The following is a 17,842-nucleotide window of genomic DNA, read 5'->3' on the forward strand; positions in this document are numbered from 1 at the left end:
TTCTTGCCCAATGACCCGTTTCTGGGCAGCACATTCAAAACAAAGCAACAACAACCTGAGCTGTCAGAGAAAGAAGTGTCAAGATCATGATGTGATTTTCGTCATTGTGATGTTCTTTGTGTTTCTCTTCCTCTGCACCACTAAGCAGTATCTCTAATTGTCTGCTTGCTACAATAATGTGAAAGAAAATTATGTGGCATTTAAATGGTTTCAATGATTAACTTACAATAAAGGAAAAGTTGTGTTTTCTAAAATTCTTAGGAAGGAGGAAATCAGCAATTCTCTACCACATTAAGTTTATGGACTGGCTTTAACAATAAAATGTGTAAATATGGTCTGCAATAGGTTCATGTTGGTCCTGCCTGTCTCTGTGTTACATGATTTATGTTGTACTCCCAGGAGAAGGATAGACTCACTCACTTTGTTCACTACTGCTTGGCTGCTAATTGCATACTTCTCAAAGAAGCTACAAGGCATATCTTGGTCTGTCAAGAATTGTATCAATTTACCTTTTAGAAAGGCTTCACCAGCTGCTGGTGGAATGAAATTCTGCTGAATGTCCAAATTTTGTTACATGTCACTTGATTATGATTTTAGGTTAGAGTGGTGCTGGAAAAGCACAGCTGGTGAGGCAGCATCCGAGGAGCAGGAAAATCGATGTTTCGGGCAAAAGCCCTTCATCAGAAATCCTGTATAGTCTGTGAGATGATGGTTTGGTGATGGGGGGGTGGGGTCATGGTTGAGGGGGGCGGTATGAGGAGGTGTCTTCGAGTTGGCATCTAGCTTCAGTGGTGTAGAGGTCAGTGCGCCAAACTACCACTGCACCCCCTTTATCTGCTGGTTTGATGGTGAGGTTGGGATTGGAGCAGAGGGAGCGGAGGGCTGCGCATTGTGAGGGTGAGAGGTTGGAGTGGAGGAGAGGGTAGACAATTTGAAGTGGTTAATGTCTCGGCGGCAGTTGGAAATGAAGAGATCGAGGGTCTCTCTGTTACTAAAATAGTAATCTACTGAAGTGCTCCTTAAAACCCATCTCTGTGCCCAAACCTTTGGTGACATGTCCTAATATTTCTTTATGTAGTATGATGTTGAAATTATCTGATAACATTTCTGTTCAATGCCTTGGGGTGTTTTCCCTCTATTAAAGATGTTGAAGCAGGTGTTAATGTGTTTTGCTATTTTCATTTGTAATTTTTTTTCCAAGCGGGAAATTCAGAAGAACCTCTCTACCCAAAGAGCTTACTCCAACATGGTGCATTTGAGGCAAATAACACAGATTACTTTCAAGGAAAGGTTAAAAAAAATGTGAAGAAGAAAGGAATAGAATCATAATTGATGGTGTTCAATAAAAAGGAAGAGTGGAGCCTCATGTCGAGCATGAACACCGATGTAGACCAATTAGGCTGAATGGTCTGTTTTCTATGCAGTAAATTTCATGTAACAGTGAGCATTTAATACTTTGTAGATACCTTATGTTAAATTTAAAACAACAGAGTCACAACCATTTATTTCCTTGTGTTGATTATTGTTACAATCTAAAACTGAAATTACATTTAGAACTTTGTGCATTGAAGATATTAAGCAAGAGACTGTGATCAGGCAGAAGACAGGGCAAGACTTGCAGAGCCAGGCCAAGCTGACTAAGCAACAAGTCATCCACATTAACCGTCTGCTCATGTTAAACGGGAAACATGAAAAATATCCTTGAAAACAGAGACAGCTGCATTTTGGCATTAAACTTGAAGTACAGTTGCTAATTACTGTAAGTTGACATTTCTGCTTCAGGTCTAAGTAATGCTGGAATCTTGAATAATTCAAGCTGATACTGGTAGACAAAGTTACAAAATGTGATGCACATTTGTTCCATATCCTCATTTTTGTCTTGAAGAAATTAATATTCAAAGTTTGGGAGAAGATTTGTAGCTCGGGTGCTCGTTGTTGTGGTTCTGTTCGCCGAACTGGGAATTTGTCTTGCAAACGTTTCATCCCCTGTCTAGGTGACATCCTCAGTGCTTGGGAGCCTCCTGTGAAGTGCTTCTGTGATGTTTCCCCCGGCATTTATAGTGGCCTGTCTCTGCCGCTTCCGGTTGTCAGTTCCAGCTGTCCGCTGTAGTGGCCGGTATATTGGGTCCAGATCGATGTGTTTGTTGATAGAGTCTGTGGATGAGTGCCAACAAACACATCGACCTGGACCCAATATACCGGCCACTACAGCGGACAGCTGGAACTGACAAACGGAAGCGGCAGAGACAGGCCACTATACATGCCGGGGGAAACATCACAGAAGCGCTTCACAGGAGGCTCCCAAGCACTGAGGATGTCACCTAGACAGGGGACGAAACGTTGGCAAGACAAATTCCCAGCTTGGCGAACAGAACCACAACAGAAATTAATATTGCAGGTTTGTAGAATTTCTAATCATTGGACAAAAATTGGCAAAATCTTGCAGAAGATAAATCATTGCAAATATTAGAAATGAAAAGTTGAATTACACGGACTATAGATTGAGTAACAAAGTACCAGTAACTCTTGAAGTTGTGAGAAAAATGAAATAACCCAACAGCACATAAAATTGTTTTTGAAGATTTCTAGATATGTTGATAAGGCTAATATGCACATGGGGATCATTGGTTTAATAAATAGAGACATAGAGTAGAATAGTGTTGTGCTAACACTTTTTACAGAATACTGATTAAGTCCCAGTTGAAATATCATAGCTAATTCAGTGTTGTACTGTTTAGGAAGAATGTCCAGGCCTTGTCAAGGGTGTGAAAGAGACTTGTTAAAATGGCACCAGAGACACTGGATGTCAATTACACAATGATACTAGAGAGGCTGGGATTGTTTTCCTTGGAGCAAACAGGTTAGGTCGAAATTTGATGGAGGTGTTCAAAATTATAAAGGACTTTGACGGAAAAAATAAAGATAATTTTTTTTCCAGTATTATGGAACACATACAAGTAGGAGCAGAAGTAGACCATTCAGCCCCTTATGTCTGCTCCTGTATTCAATAAGATTATAGCTAAGCTGTTTGTGTTTGAGTTTCACATTCCCATCCATTCCATTTCCATCTGTTACCCTGATGCAATTGTATAGTATCTGCCTGTAAAGCACTGTAGCTCAGCACACGTGATGAAAAAAATTAAAACAAATCAAACCTCTGATAAACCTTGTTCCCTCTCCCTAACACATATCTATCTATCTGTATCTTAAAAATATTCAGTTAGGTGCCATTTACTTGAGAACACAGAATAAAGTTAATATGAGGAAAACATCTTAACACAAGTTTTGATGTTCTGGAATGTACTGGCTGAAACTGTATTGGAAGCAGATTGTCTTGTAGTTTTGAATGGGAATTGGGTAGTTACATTATCAGGAAAGATTGAAGGGCAAGAGTAGAATGGTGGAATTTTCTGCACAGCTCTTCAAAACATGTGTATAGGCAGGATCAGTTGAATTGCTGCCTCCTATGCAAAATAATTCCATGTTTATATGAATTACTTTACAACTACAAATGCTTTTAAAAATGCCATTTTGCAGTTTTATAGAATGCAACAACTAAAAACTTGGCAATTTCTAGGGAACATAAAATGTCAACTTATTTGGTAGGACTTAATATGTATTAAGAGGCATCTCAAAACACATGGATTTCAAATGAGAATCTGTGTAATTACTTAGGGTGTAGGTTTGCTCGCTGAGCTGTAGGTTTGATATCCAGACGTTTCATTACCTGGCTAGGTAACATCATCAGTGGCAACCTCTAAGTGAAGCGAAGCTATTGTCTCCTGCTTTCTATTTATATGTTTGTCCTGGATGGGGTTCCTGGAGTTTGTGGTGATGTCATTTCCTATTTGTTTTCTGAGGGGTTGATAGATGGTATCTAGATCTATGTGTTTGTTTATGGTGTTGTGGTTGGAGTGCCGGGCCTCTAGGAATTCTCTAGCATGTCTTTGCTTAGCCTGTCCCAGGATAGATGTGTTGTTCCAGTCGAAATGGTGGTTTTTTTTCATCCGTGTGTAGGGCAACGAGGGAGAGAGGGTCGTGTCTTTTTGTGGCTAGCTGGTGTTCATGTATCCTGGTGGCTAACTTTCTTCCTGTTTGTCCTACGAAGTGGTTGTGGCAGTCCTTGCATGGAATTTTGTAGATGACGTTGGTTTTGTCCATGGGTTGTACTGGGTCTTTTAAGTTTGTTAGTTTTTGTTTGAGAGTATTGGTGGGTTTGTGTGCTACTAGGATTCCGAGGGGTCTTAGTAGTCTGGCTGTCATTTCTGAAACTTCTTTGATGTATGGTAAGGTGGTTAGAGTGTCTGGCTGTGTTTGGTCTGCTTGTTGTGATTTGTTCTTGTGTAATTATTGTTGGATAATGACAAAATTCTGCTAGATTTTGTTTCAGTTTCAAGATTTCATTTTTAGTGCAATCATTAAAGCTCTTGAAACCAACACCACATAATTTATACATATAAAGCTTAAAATTATCAAAATACATCAGCAAACAAGCACATTTCAAACACTTGGCTTCAGATATTGTTATAATCCTATCTGATGGTAATGCTGGACAAGTCGAATTCTAGTGTGAAACCTGGCTTGATCAATCACAAATTTGATTTTTGCAGTTGTTTAGTCACTGAACATATTCACATGAGGTTGCCCAATTCTTTAGCTAAATTAAAGGAAAAGAAGAAAACCAAAGCTAAATATGTAATACAGGATAGAAAGATCATTCCAGAAACATCAAAACAAAGTCTCAGTACTATTCCCAGCAATATCCTTTATAGATACTCAATCCCAGTAACTATGACCCCTCCTACATTAACTCTTTAATTTTTGTTTTAACTGAATATGTTGAGAAGGCTAATAGGCATATGGGGATCATTGGTTTAATAAATAGAGACGTAGAGCAGAATAGTGTTGTGCTAACACCTTTTACAGAATACTGGTTAAGTCCCATGTGAAATATCATGGTTAATTCAGTGTTATACTGTTTAGTAAGGATGTCCAGGCCCAGTTTGGATGGCCTAGTGATTTCTTTCTAATTCTGATGAGCTGAGCCTGTTTTCAGTTTTGACAGCTTGAAAATTTGCACACAAAGTTTCACAGCTCAGAGGCTTCACAAAATAAAAACCTCCTGCTAGGTTAAAATTGTTCTCTTGAAGTGAAAACTCTGATTATTCTGAAATGTACTCAAATCACTACTGCTTCCATTTATTTTGTCTGCCATAGAAGGTAAATTTTTTAACCATTTCATCAGTACTACAGCAATTATCCTGCTTCACACCTAATTTAACTCACATGCTCGTTGGAAACAAACATGCCACAGCTAGCTCACTGCTGTTGATGGCTTTCTGACCATTTGGAAAAAAAACCTTCACAGCACTGAAACCATACCATTATTTTATTTCTACTTTAAAACCCAGATGATAGTATATTATACACCTTTATCATGATATAATTAAATTGTCTCTTTTCTGAAGCTAGTATTTTGAACAGAAGTTATTTGACTTTGCCATCAACATATCTGAAGCGTAGCCAAACTGACCCATCAGTTTTGTGAGGAGTCAGTGTAATTGGAATATATTTTCTTGTGGGAAGTGCGGTCTCAGCTGACAGTATATGATGCTGTTATGTTCTTTTGCTCTTAGTGGACTTTAAGCTTATAGTAAAGGATGCATTGATTTGCATGGTATGAACAATAGCTGTTTTATGAAAAACATTACTTTCTGAGAGCACTATCTCTATTCCATACTTCACTATATAGATATGACATTTTTGTTTTTTTTAGGAGAGATTTTTATTTGCGTCAGTATTGTTTTCTAAAATGAATGATTTAAAATTTTAGATAATACAAGTTCAAATTAGTAGCCTTGATTGAGAAAAGGAGACTCCGAAACATAAAGATGCAGGATTTAAAAATGTTCAAGCATTTGATCATTGCCCCATTGAATGGCTTACCTTGCCAAAGCAGCTCCATAAAGTCACTACAGGCAGATTACTAGTGTTATGTACAATACTGGAAATAAAACATTTGTATGACAAACAATTTAACTGGTGTGATGTGAGATCGAGACGAGCTGGAACATTTGCCAGTATTTACATGGCTGTTTCCCAACTGGGAAGAACAATAATCAGCAGACATCTTTAAAGTACTGTGCTTTAATCTGCAATCAGCCACATTAGGAAGTAAAATGCTGGGCTTGCTGATACCTTATAATCCCATAACAGAATACAGTGACATTTTCTGAAATTTTGTTGTTAAAGCAATTTTGATGCTTGCAGCTGATATAAATCAGACACAATTGAACTTGCATTAGCACTTAGCAGAGTGCTGTAGGAAATTTCATCATTGAATCACCATAGCAACCACTCACCCCATCAGTCAGCTCAGTTTACTTAGCCTATCATAATTTTAGATTCTAGATGATATTCGCTTGTGAACCAATACCGATGTATGTATATAGCTTTATATGTATGTATTTGTCTATGTATAAAAATGTACTTAATGTCAATCATTTAAAATTTATTGTTTTTATGTTCTATTATTTTCAATAATTAATTTGGTGGGATTTCTATAAATTGAGGATTTTTGCTAGAGCTGCTAGTGATATCACTGTTCTAGGCCTCTAAACTAAGCAGCATGAGTTACCAGGCAGTATTTTGATAATATTTTCCATATTCGGCTGCAAAGATTAAGCAAAATAATTTTGTCTTAGTTTAGATTGGAGTTTTATGAAACTTATGAAAATCCTGACCTTTGTGTCACCTTCATTATCCACTTCTGATAACTTCCTGTATGAGGGGTGCTTTCATAATTTATTAATGGGATATGAATTTGCTGACTAGGCCAGCCCATTTCCAGTTACTCTTGAGAAGGTGTTATCGAGCTGCTTTGTTGAACCGCTGCAGTTCGTGTGATGTAGGTATCGCCACAAAGATGTTCAAGAGGGCGTTCTAGGATTTTGACCCAGTGACCATGAGGCAACTGCAGTATCATTTTATGTCAGGATGGTGTGTGGCTTAGAGGGCAATTTGTAGTGATGATGCTTCCCTTTATCTGTTGCTCTTTTCCTTCTAGTTGGTAACATTTGCAAGTTTGGAAGATGCTATCTAAGGAACGCTGCTGAGTTGTTGCAGTGCATCTTGTCGTTGCTGACCAGGTTTCTGTACTTAACAAGAATTACTATTTACTATAAGTAAATAGATTCTAGCTACAGATAAACAATTAGGAACTGTTGACCTACAATTCTTATATTACCAAAAAGATTGAGGGCAGAGCAGTAGACGTCCATATGGACTTCAGTAAAGCGTTTGACAAGGTCCCACGTGGTAGACTGATTAGTAAAGTTAGATCACATGGAACTCGGAGAGAGCTTGTCAACTGGATACAAAATTAGCTTGACAGTGGAAGACCGAGATGGTGTTGGAGGGTTGTATATTGTACTGGACACCTGTAACCAGTGGTGTTTCGCAGGGATCGGTGCAGGGGTACACTGTTGTTTGTCATTTACACAAAACAATTTAGGTGAGAATTTAGGAGGAATATTTATAAGTTTGTGGATGGCACCAAAATTGGTGATATAGTGAACAATGAAGCTTATCTAAGATTACAAAGGGACCTTGAAATGGCATGGGCAGTTGCAGATGGAGTTTAATTTGGATAAATGTGAGGTATTGTATTTTGGTAGAGCGATTAAGGGTTGGACTTGGGTAGTGTTGTCGAACAGAGAGACGTGGTGTTTAGCATGCTTGCCTTTATTGCTCAGACTTGAGTGTAGGAGTTGGGTCATCATCTTGAGGTTGTACAGGACATTAGTGAGGCCGCTTTTGGAGTACTCTGTGTAGTTTTGGTTGCCTTGCTATAGGAAGGATATTATTAAATTGGAGAGGGTTTGCTAAAGATTAACCAGGATGTTGCCAGGATTAGAGGGTTTGAATTATAAAGAGTAGCTATACAGGCTGGGACTTTTTTCACTGGAGCATGAGAGGTTGGGGGGGTGACTTTATAGAGGTTTATAAAATCGTGAGGGACATAGATAAGATGAGTAACAAAAGTCTTTTCCCTAGGGTATATTTTTAAAGTGAGAGGAGGAATATTTATAAGGGACCTGGAATGAAATGCCAAAGGAAATGGTAGTTGCAACACCTATAACATTTAAAAGGTATTTGGACAGGTACATGAATAGGAAAGGTTTAGAGGGACTTGGGCTAAAGGAAGGGAAGTGGGATAAGTTTAATTTGGAAAACTTGGTCAGCACGCATGAGTTGGACCAACAGGATTGTTTCAATGCTGTATGACTCAAGTTAAAACTCTAATTCCCTTTTTAAAACTCCCCATCACAAACACTCAAGCAGACATGAGAAAATACTGTTGCTATGGGTGAAAAGAAAGTCTGGGAAGGCAGCTCAATGGTTCCTATTCATTGGCTTCACTGAGATGATCGTTTTAGCTTGCCAGGCCTTGGTGCTCCTCAATGTCTCTACTCCAGGTATTCCACTTGCTTGCAAAAGGCAGGACAATTTGTTCACAAATTGCAAAGTGGTTAGCACTGTTGCCTCATAACACCAGAGACTCTGGTTCAATTCCAGCCATGGCCGACTGTCTGTGTGGAGTTTGCATGCTCTCCACCTATCTATATGGGTTTCCTGTGGATGCTCCAGTTTCCTCCCCAGGCCAAAGATGCGCAGGTAAAGTGGGTTAGCCGTGGGAAATGTTACAGAGATAGGGCAGGATGTTGTTCAGAGGTCGGTGGTGATGTCTGTGGCCAAATGATGTCTATCTGCACTGTAGGGATTCTGTGAATCTATAAAGTCTGTAGCTTATTGTTTAAAAGCTAATTGGTTTACAGAAACTCGGTGAGGGAAAATAAACTGACTTTCTTCAGGCTTTGCGTTTTATTTTTACTGCAGAGAAAAAGACACCTTGTTGTTTGCATCCATAAGCTGTTTAGTTACCTGGGAACCAGTCATATCATAGTTGGCATGCAGAAGGCATTTATCATCGACAAATCATCATCACTTCACAGACTAGTCAGCTGCTTGTTGGCTGGCCGGATGTCACTCTGTACACACATCTTGGTGCCAGTTCATCTGCAGCTACACCTCCTCCACTAACTGAACATATAACACTACTGTCAGCTAACAGTAAATGCTGATAGCTTGCTTTTAAAAAGTGTGGCCATTCCTTCAACAATCCTTGGGACACTGTATGCATTACTAACAGGTCTGTGCCACATTTAATGGTGTATGGACCAAGGTGTCTCTGCTGTTGCACACACTTTAAAATAGTACTCTTCATTTTACATTGTTGCTGTATGTTCTTGCTTACAAAGTGCATCAGCCCTCCCTTCACTACTTGGAGCTTCATCTTTTATTTAATTAATTGCTGACTTGACTAGCATATTATTACCTCCCTAGTTGCCGTTGAGAAGGTGGTGATGAGCTGAGTTCTTCAACCACTTCAATCCATTTTGTGCAGGTGTAATGTCATTAAGGAGTGTGCCAGGATTTTGAAGTCATTTCTATCTGTTTTTTTTTGTTTTGGTTATCCACAAAGCGCTTGATTTATTTTTCCTATTTATCCCTTTTGAGGGAATATGCTCTTCGAAAGTAGTCCATTGTTCAGCCACTGTTTCTCCTGCTAATCGGTGGTTCCATTCTGTTTGGCTTATCTGTATTCTTGCCCCACTGAAGTCTACTCTCCACCAGTTGAGTGTTTTTGCTGTTGATTGACCAGTGTTATTTTCCAAAACCATCTTAAACGTATTATAGAATGATCACTGTTTCCTAAATATTTCCCTTTCTCACTTGATCTAGATGACCTGCCTTATTCCTGAGAACCATGTTTAGCAGTGTCTCTATTCTTGTTGATTTGGATACTGACAGCTGTAAAAAGTTACTCTGTACACAATTTAAGAATTTTTGTCCCTCACTATCCCTTATGCTAGTACTATCCCAGTTGATAGATGAGTAATTAATGTCCCCCATTGTAACTACCTGTGATGTTTAGATCGCTCTGTAATTTTCACTTGGCATTTACGGCTGATAATTATTTGAAATGCTTCAGCCTTGCCTTTTAGATTAATGAGCTGGCCTCTCCCATAATTGAAGATGCGTATAAACCTGGACCCTTTGTTCAGTGATTTGTTAAATTGGCCATTTGCAATCAAATGTGGCAGGACTGCCAGGCTTAGACCTGATTATTGGTTGTGGAATTGCTTTCTGTTGTGTAGCATTTTAAACCAACTCTCAACACGGGGTCTCTTCATTTAAATGTCAAGCAGACATTATTTTTACATTTGGAGGGATTGCAAGCAGTTCAAATTCTGTTCTGTAACCTTTGATGCTGTTTACAACAGGACTGATGTCATTATCAAAGAACAATTTAGAGCATTAATGCAGTGACACAGAATGAGCACTATCAGGTAATCAAATTAAGAAATGGAAAAAGTCATTGGGGCGGCATGGTGGCACAGTAGTTAGCACTGCTGCCTCACAGCGCCAGAGACCCAGGTTCAATTCCTGCCTCCGGCAACTGTCTGTGTGGAGTTTCCACATTCTCCCTGTGTCTGCGTGGGTTTCCTCCAGGTGCTCCAGTTTCCTCCCACAGTCCAAACAAAATGTGCAGTTTAGGTGAATTGGCCATGCTAAATTGCCTGTAGTGTTAGGTGAAGGGGTAAATGTAGGGTGGGTTGCTTTTCGGAGGGTCGGTGTGGACTTGTTGGGCCGAAGGGCCTGTATCCACACTGTCTGTAATGTAATCTTATTATCACAGTCAGTAGGCCCAGACACATCCATCCATTCCCCCCTGCCATTAGCCACCTTAGAACCAGGGATTCCTCAATTTGGTGAACTATATTGTTTCATTACTGTGTGCCTGTCCAAAGTAAAGTAAATGCTAAACAACAGTCCTTCAGCAGGATGACCTGACGAGACATGTTAGTGACATGTTTGAGGGAGTGTAATGTACGTTTATAAGAAAGAAACCTTGAGTTCAGGACTTAAATTATGAGGAGACACTATGCAAATGAAGCGGTTTTCTCCAGAATTTAGAAGGTTAAGGAATGAACTGATGAAAATCTTCAAGATATTAGCAAGATAAGGCAGAATAGATAACAATAAACTATTTCCACTGGTTAGAGATTCTAGAACTAAGAGAACACAGTCTGAGAATTAGGGCCAGACCATTTGGGAGAGATGTTAGGAAGCACTTCTTCACATAAAGGGTGGTAAATTTGCACATCTCCTGCACAAATGGCTGGGGATGCTGAATCAGTTGTTCACTTTAAATCTGATATAGATACATTTTTGTTAGGCAACGATGTTAAGGAATATGGGTTAAAGGCACGTATATGGACTTAGGCCACACATCAGCCGCTGAAGGATGGATCAGGCTTGAGAGGCTGAATGGCCTACTTCTGTTTCTGTTTGTGTGTTACCTTCGTCACAGTGATTCATCATTTTTTAACATATATCTGATATGCTCTCCTGCACTCTTCATTGAAACATGATTTATCTACTGACCTGGGGTTAAGATAGAATGGGGATATGCTAGGTTATGGGGTTACAGATTACAGTTGAATACAATTCTAATGCTGCAGATGATATCCTAAGATGGATGCCCAAATTTAATGCACTTGCTACGGGTAGATTGGGGAGGACAAGATCAAGATTTGTTTCTTCCTCCTTGATGTTTCCCTCATCAGAATTCAGTCTAGCAGTTGATGTCCTTTGGGGCTTGGCCAGCTTGGGCAGTAATGGTGCTACATGAATAAGGTGATGGATATTGAAGAACTTCATCCAGAGTTCATTTTTTAACCTTGCCACCATTAGTGCTTCCTCGAAGTGCTGCTCAACATGGAGGAGTACTGAGTCATCAGCCGAGGAGTGAAGTGGTGATCAGCATGTTCATATCCACCTTATTCATGTTTAACCTAATACCATGAGACTTCCTAACTGTATCACCTCCTCTGGTTGATCTATACTGTTGGTGGGACCTACCAAGAATGGTAATGTTGATATCTGAGACACCATCGTTCTCCACATATCTGTTCAGGAATATCAGGCATCTGTTTGACTGGACTGCAGGACAGTTTTGCCAATTTTTGTACAGGACTCAAAACATTAGTAAAGAGGATTTTCAGGATAAAAGGGCGGTGTGTACCATTGTCATTTTTGGTGCCTTGGTCAACGGTCTATTTGTTTTCATTCATTTTAACAGACTTGGTAGAAGTTAGGTATAAGCGAGTGGCTTGCTAGACCATTTCAGAGAGAATTCAAGATTCAGCCACATTGCTGTGGGTCTGGAATCTCATGTGAGGCAAGCCTGATAAAGCTGGCAGATTTCCCATCCGTACAGGACATTTCTAAACCAGATGCTATTTAATATTCAGTACTTTCATGGTCACAACTAAACTATCTTTTAAATCCAATTAATTGAATTCAAGTTTCACAATCTGTTGTGATGGACTTGGAACCCCTCTCCCCAGAACATTAGCTAAGAATCCCTGGATTACTATTCCGAGTTTGCAGTCTATGTATACATTCCATAGCCTGTTGCATCAGATAGCTGTTAAAAACCAAAATTTATTGCTTGAAAGGATACCATTAAGAACTGCAGATGCTGGAAGTCGCAGTCAATAGATGTGAAGCTGGAAGAGCGAAGCAGGTCAAACAGCATCTGAGAAGCAGGAAAGTCAACATTTCAGATTGAAACCCTTCGTCAGGACTTTATCATTAATTTTACTGGTGTAAACTCTGTCTTCTTTCCACCCCTCCATTTGGTCCTTGCTTGAAAACTAGTGAGATCAATTATAGTGGTGTACTTTGGGTCGATGTCCTGAACGCATTGCCAATGAAATGATGGTGGAGTATTTGTCCAGGTTATATTTGTCACAACATTCTAGGCCCCAGTATACAACAACACATTTTCAATCTCTTTCCATTTTCAAAATGATGTAAATTTAGCGCTGATGAATAGAAATCATTAAAAGCGCCTAGAATATTAGTGTTTATCTCAATACAGGCAAATAGTATTGAGATATAGATCTACCCAGATCTAACTCAATAACAACACAAACTTGAGGGTATAAATATTCTACTCCTGTTTGAATATTCCTAACTTGTCACCATTATTGAACCAGCATCTTCAACATTCACTCCTTCTGGATGTAGGTTTGCTCGCTGAGCTGGAAGGTTCATTTTCAGACGTTTCATCACCATACTAGGTAACATCTTCAGTGAGCCTCTGTTTGAGTAGAAAACGGGCTACACCACTGGTGCTTCATTCGGACGCTCATTGAAGATGTTACCTAGTATGGTGATGGAACATCTGAAAACGAACCTTCCAGCTCAGTGAGCAAATCTACATCCAGAACTCAACCTGAGCTACAAAACTTCTCAAAACTTGCTATTCACTCCTTCCTTTACTTACTTACAGTTGCAGTTTGTATATCATCGATAAGATGAACTGCAGCAACTCACCCAGGCTCCTTTGACAACACCTAAATTTGGGACCTTTATCACTTATAAGGACAAAGGCAGCAGATACAAGGCCATCCTGAAATAGAGATACGTTGCCATTCCGTCACGGTCCCTGGGTAAAAATCCTGGACTTCCTAACAGCGTTGTGAATTACCTTTACCCCAAAAACTACAGAAGTTCAACAAGTCGGGTGTGCTCCACCACAGTCATAAGGCCAACACATGCTGCCAGAACCAGCAATGTCAACATCCTGTGGATTAATTTTAAAATTCTCCCCTACCTTGCGCTTTGTATTGAGTAAGTCAACCAATACCATAGTTCTTTGTACTTAGTGAACACTAAACTTCACAATAAGCTCCTAGTCTGTGTGCAATGGTTACTTCCAATCAGCCACCCACCCTCTTGTTTGACTTGAGGGTACAAACTCCATCCAAAGGAAAGTTTGAAACAGGAGTCTTTAATCTCAACCATCCTTTAGCTATTAATCCTTTAGTGATTAATCAGAGGTTTCACAAGTGAAATATTTCAATTCTGACATTAATAGCTAGAACTATAATAAGTCCTCAGCAAAGGGAGTGTTGAAGTGTTTGTTTTCGGAGTTAGAGGTTCCAGTTAGTAACCCAGAAGTAATGCTGTAAATTTAATTTTATTTCTCTTGTAATTCACAGTATCTTTAAGAAGAATATTACTGCCAAAAATGCAGCTTAGCAGTTCATTTGTCATATTTATTGTTTGTGAGACATGGCTGCTGTGTTTCCCTAAAGAACAGTCATTGTGCTCCAAAAGGAATTGATTGTGTGCAACACTTTGAGATATTTCAGGAATGTATTATTATTGTATAGGAGACTTATGGGCCAAGAGATCTTTACTAAGAAACTTGAAAAACATTGCCATTAGAAACGAAGAAAGAAACTGTGTGAGTCTTGCTCTGATGAGTGATTCAGATTTTATTAATTCACTGGATTTGGGCAGCACTTGCTGGGCCATATTTATTGTCCATCCCCAATTGCTCTTAAGGTACTCGTGAGCTGCCTTCTTGAACTACTTAGAGTCCATGTGGTATAGGGGATGTGGTTGCATAGTGGTAATGTCACTGTAGTAGTAATCCAGAATCCAGACTAATGCTCTGGGGTCATGGGTTTGAATCTCACCATAGCAGATGGTGAAATTTTTTTAAAAGTCTGGAATATAAAGATACCCTAAGCTTGACCATGCAACCATTATCAATTGTCATAAAGACCCACCTGGTTCATTAATGCCTGTTTGGGAAGGAAACTGTTGTGCATACCTGGTCTGGCCTGCATGTGACTCCAGACCCACAGCAATGTAATTGACTTTCAACTGCCCTCTGAGCATTAGGTGGACAATAAATGCTGGCCCAACCAGTGACTCCTACATCCCAGTGCTGTGAAGATGTTATAGATATTGAGAGCTTGCAATATAAAATAATCTTGCCTCCTTAATATATTGAAGCATAATTCACTTACTTTTTTAAGCAGCTTATTGAATAGTGATTGAGAGTAAGATCCCTGGTACTTTTATCCCCCTTCGTTAGTCAAGGAATTTTGAAACCACACGTAGTGCCCCTTTTCTGTAGTTAGCACTGCTGCCTCACCACCAGAGACCTGGGTTCAATTCTCACCTCAGGCAACTGTCTATGTGGAGTTGTACATTCTCCCCGTGTCTGCATGGGTTGCCTCTGGGTGCTCCGGTTTCCTCCCACAGTCCAAAAATGTGCAGGTTAGGTGAATTGGCTATACTAAATTGCCTGTAGTGTTAGGTGAAGGGGTAAATGTAGGGTCTGGGTAGGTTGCTCTTTGGAGGGTTGGTGTATTCTTGTTGGGCCGAAGGGCCTGTTTCCACACTGTAAGTAATCTATCTACCTATCTAAGAAGGTATCATAAATAACAAATATTAAAATTTGGCTTTGTTATATCCTATACTTTCGCCACCCCTGCTACTATAGATACCCATCTATAGTATTTCAGGTTTAGAGTTCCTGCACAGTCACCAGAACCAAATGGCCTCCCGCTGCCACAGTCTTCAGGTCCTGCTTCCTCCAGCACAGCTCCCCTAGCAATGAGACAGCAGCCTTATGGTCCTCCAAGACTATGGTTCGCCTTTACGCCAGGTGTAAATGAAAGGAATACTATAGTACATAAGGTGTTGAAGATCTTTACTTCAAAATGTTGTGGACTAGGCCAGACCCCTCAAAATATTTTTAAGCATGTAGCCCAGACAATAGCTTTGCTATTTGCTTTTAACTAAGTGTATGATGGATATTCCAGGAGTAAATTAGCTGGTTTGACTCTCAAGTTTTAAACAAACAAAATTTATTTACACAATTACAGAATGAAACACAAATAACTGAAAACAGAATACTGGATAACTTATTCTATCTAAACCTGACTTACTGATGCTGTTCTGAAAATACTCGCAACACACACGATACACACATATACACACATCCCTTACCACAAACAGCAAAAAAAGGCACAGGCAACTTCCAGTTTGAAATCAGAGGGGCAGAAGAAGAGAGAGAAGCTTCCAGTTTCCCCATGACTCTTACTCAACTCTCTCCTGAACTGAATTGAACTGCACAGCTAGAGAGCTGGCCACGCGCCCTTGAGGATTTCAAAAGACCTTTCAAGCTTTTGGCCTGAAGCATTATCTGTTGAGGTAAACAACAACGCCCCAATGAACCATTCAAACTTCAGATACAATGGACCCTGGCCAATTACCCCCGCTCTGAAAAAACCTAAGGGCAAAGTAACCTTGTACCAAACCAGCATTGTGACAGAAATAAGGAGCAGACAGCTTCTGGGGCAGTGCATATGCAGTGTGTTTGCCGCATAGGCAACTGGGTCATGCTGTCGGTATTACATTGCTCAGTGTGCAGTAGAGCAAAATGTACTTCAAAGGCATTCCAATACTGACAAGCAGCCTTTCTGTGTGTTTGTGCCAAAAGTCCCCTTAGAATGGCAGTGTAGTCGCCTTCAGCTGAGGCTGAATCATTGATGCACTCTCATCATGGGATATGGGTAGCACTGGCTTGGTCAGAATTTTATTGCCCACCATTAATTGCTATCAAGAAGGTGTTGTTTTTCTGCCTTCTGCACCACTGCAGTTGCAGTTTTATTTTTCTTTATTCATTCATGGGATGTGAGCATCGCCAACCAGGCCAATGTTTATCACTAAATACCCAGAGAGCAGTTAAAAATCGACCGCATTGCTGTGGGTCTGGAGTCACACATAGGCCAGGAGGGTGAGTTTAAGTTTACAGAGCATAAAGTATAGAATATCAGTGCATTGGAATACTCACTTTGGGAAGTGACAGATGGACTGAGGAAGAGAGACATTTTGGAGGTGGAAATGAGAAGTAATTTTGAGAGAAAGGATATGAAATTGGAATCTCAATTCAAGATTGACTATGATACTGACAACAGTATGTTTCAGCCTGAGCCATTAAATGGGTGAAGGGATCAGCTTTTTGGGGGAGAAAAGAATCTAAGGTAAAGATTTGGTTTACTTAGCTCAGAAAAGTGTAGTTATTCAGTGATCCAACCATGATGAATGCACAAAGGCAACCAATAAGTCGTGATGGTGCTGGATAGGTTGAGATAGGTATCAACAGCATATGCAGTAGGTGACCCTGACTTTGCATTGAACCAGGAAAGGAAAGGGGACATGGTTGGCTCCTTCAGGAACTCTGCAGGCAGCATTCAAGAAGTCAATGCTGAAGAACTTGTGTGACTTTCAAATATGAAAGCCTAGAAGCGAGCAAGATTAGTTTCATGGAACTAAACATTGTCAGAGGAAGATATAGTTGACTCTTTCAGAGGCTGCAGAGAACTAGAGGACCATGAGGAAAAATAATTTATCAATGTCTCATTCGATTTTGTTAAGGCTGTTTCTGTGGAGATGTGTGGAAACCTGTTTGCAGGGATTCCAAGAGTTACAGGAAGGTTTGATTTGAATGTGTCATAGGTAGAAGTAAAGTCATAGAGCCAGAGAATCATATTTAGGGCTGCTTTCTCATTAGAGGGAGATGACTGGGAGTGGTTTAACTCAAGGGTCACCCATGCCTCAGGCGAGAGATGAGGTTGAGAAGATGGAACCTTCACGGTGACCTTCGCTCACACAGGAATTGAAATTGCGTTGTTGGCATCACTCAGCATTACAAACCAGCTGCCCAGCCAACCTAGCTCACCGACCCCCGACTGACAGGTAAGGAGTAGAAAGAAACTTCCACATTATGCAGCTTGATGACCATTGGTAGGAGATTTGAGGATTAGCTGCAAAACATTAGAAATAGTAAGCTGGATTATAGAAACTTGCAAGTCAGAGCGAGAGTGAAGCAACATTTCAGACT

General features: G+C 40.0%; 1 protein-coding gene across 4 annotated transcripts in view; it reads left to right on the top strand.

Moving 5' to 3' along the window:
* mrps27 (mitochondrial ribosomal protein S27) overlaps positions 1-17,842 on the top strand; it is a 97,581-nt gene that overhangs the window by 20,978 nt on the left and 58,761 nt on the right. The window lies entirely within an intron of this gene.

Source organism: Chiloscyllium punctatum, chromosome 2 (assembly GCF_047496795.1).
Source record: "Chiloscyllium punctatum isolate Juve2018m chromosome 2, sChiPun1.3, whole genome shotgun sequence".
Taxonomy (NCBI): domain Eukaryota; kingdom Metazoa; phylum Chordata; class Chondrichthyes; order Orectolobiformes; family Hemiscylliidae; genus Chiloscyllium; species Chiloscyllium punctatum.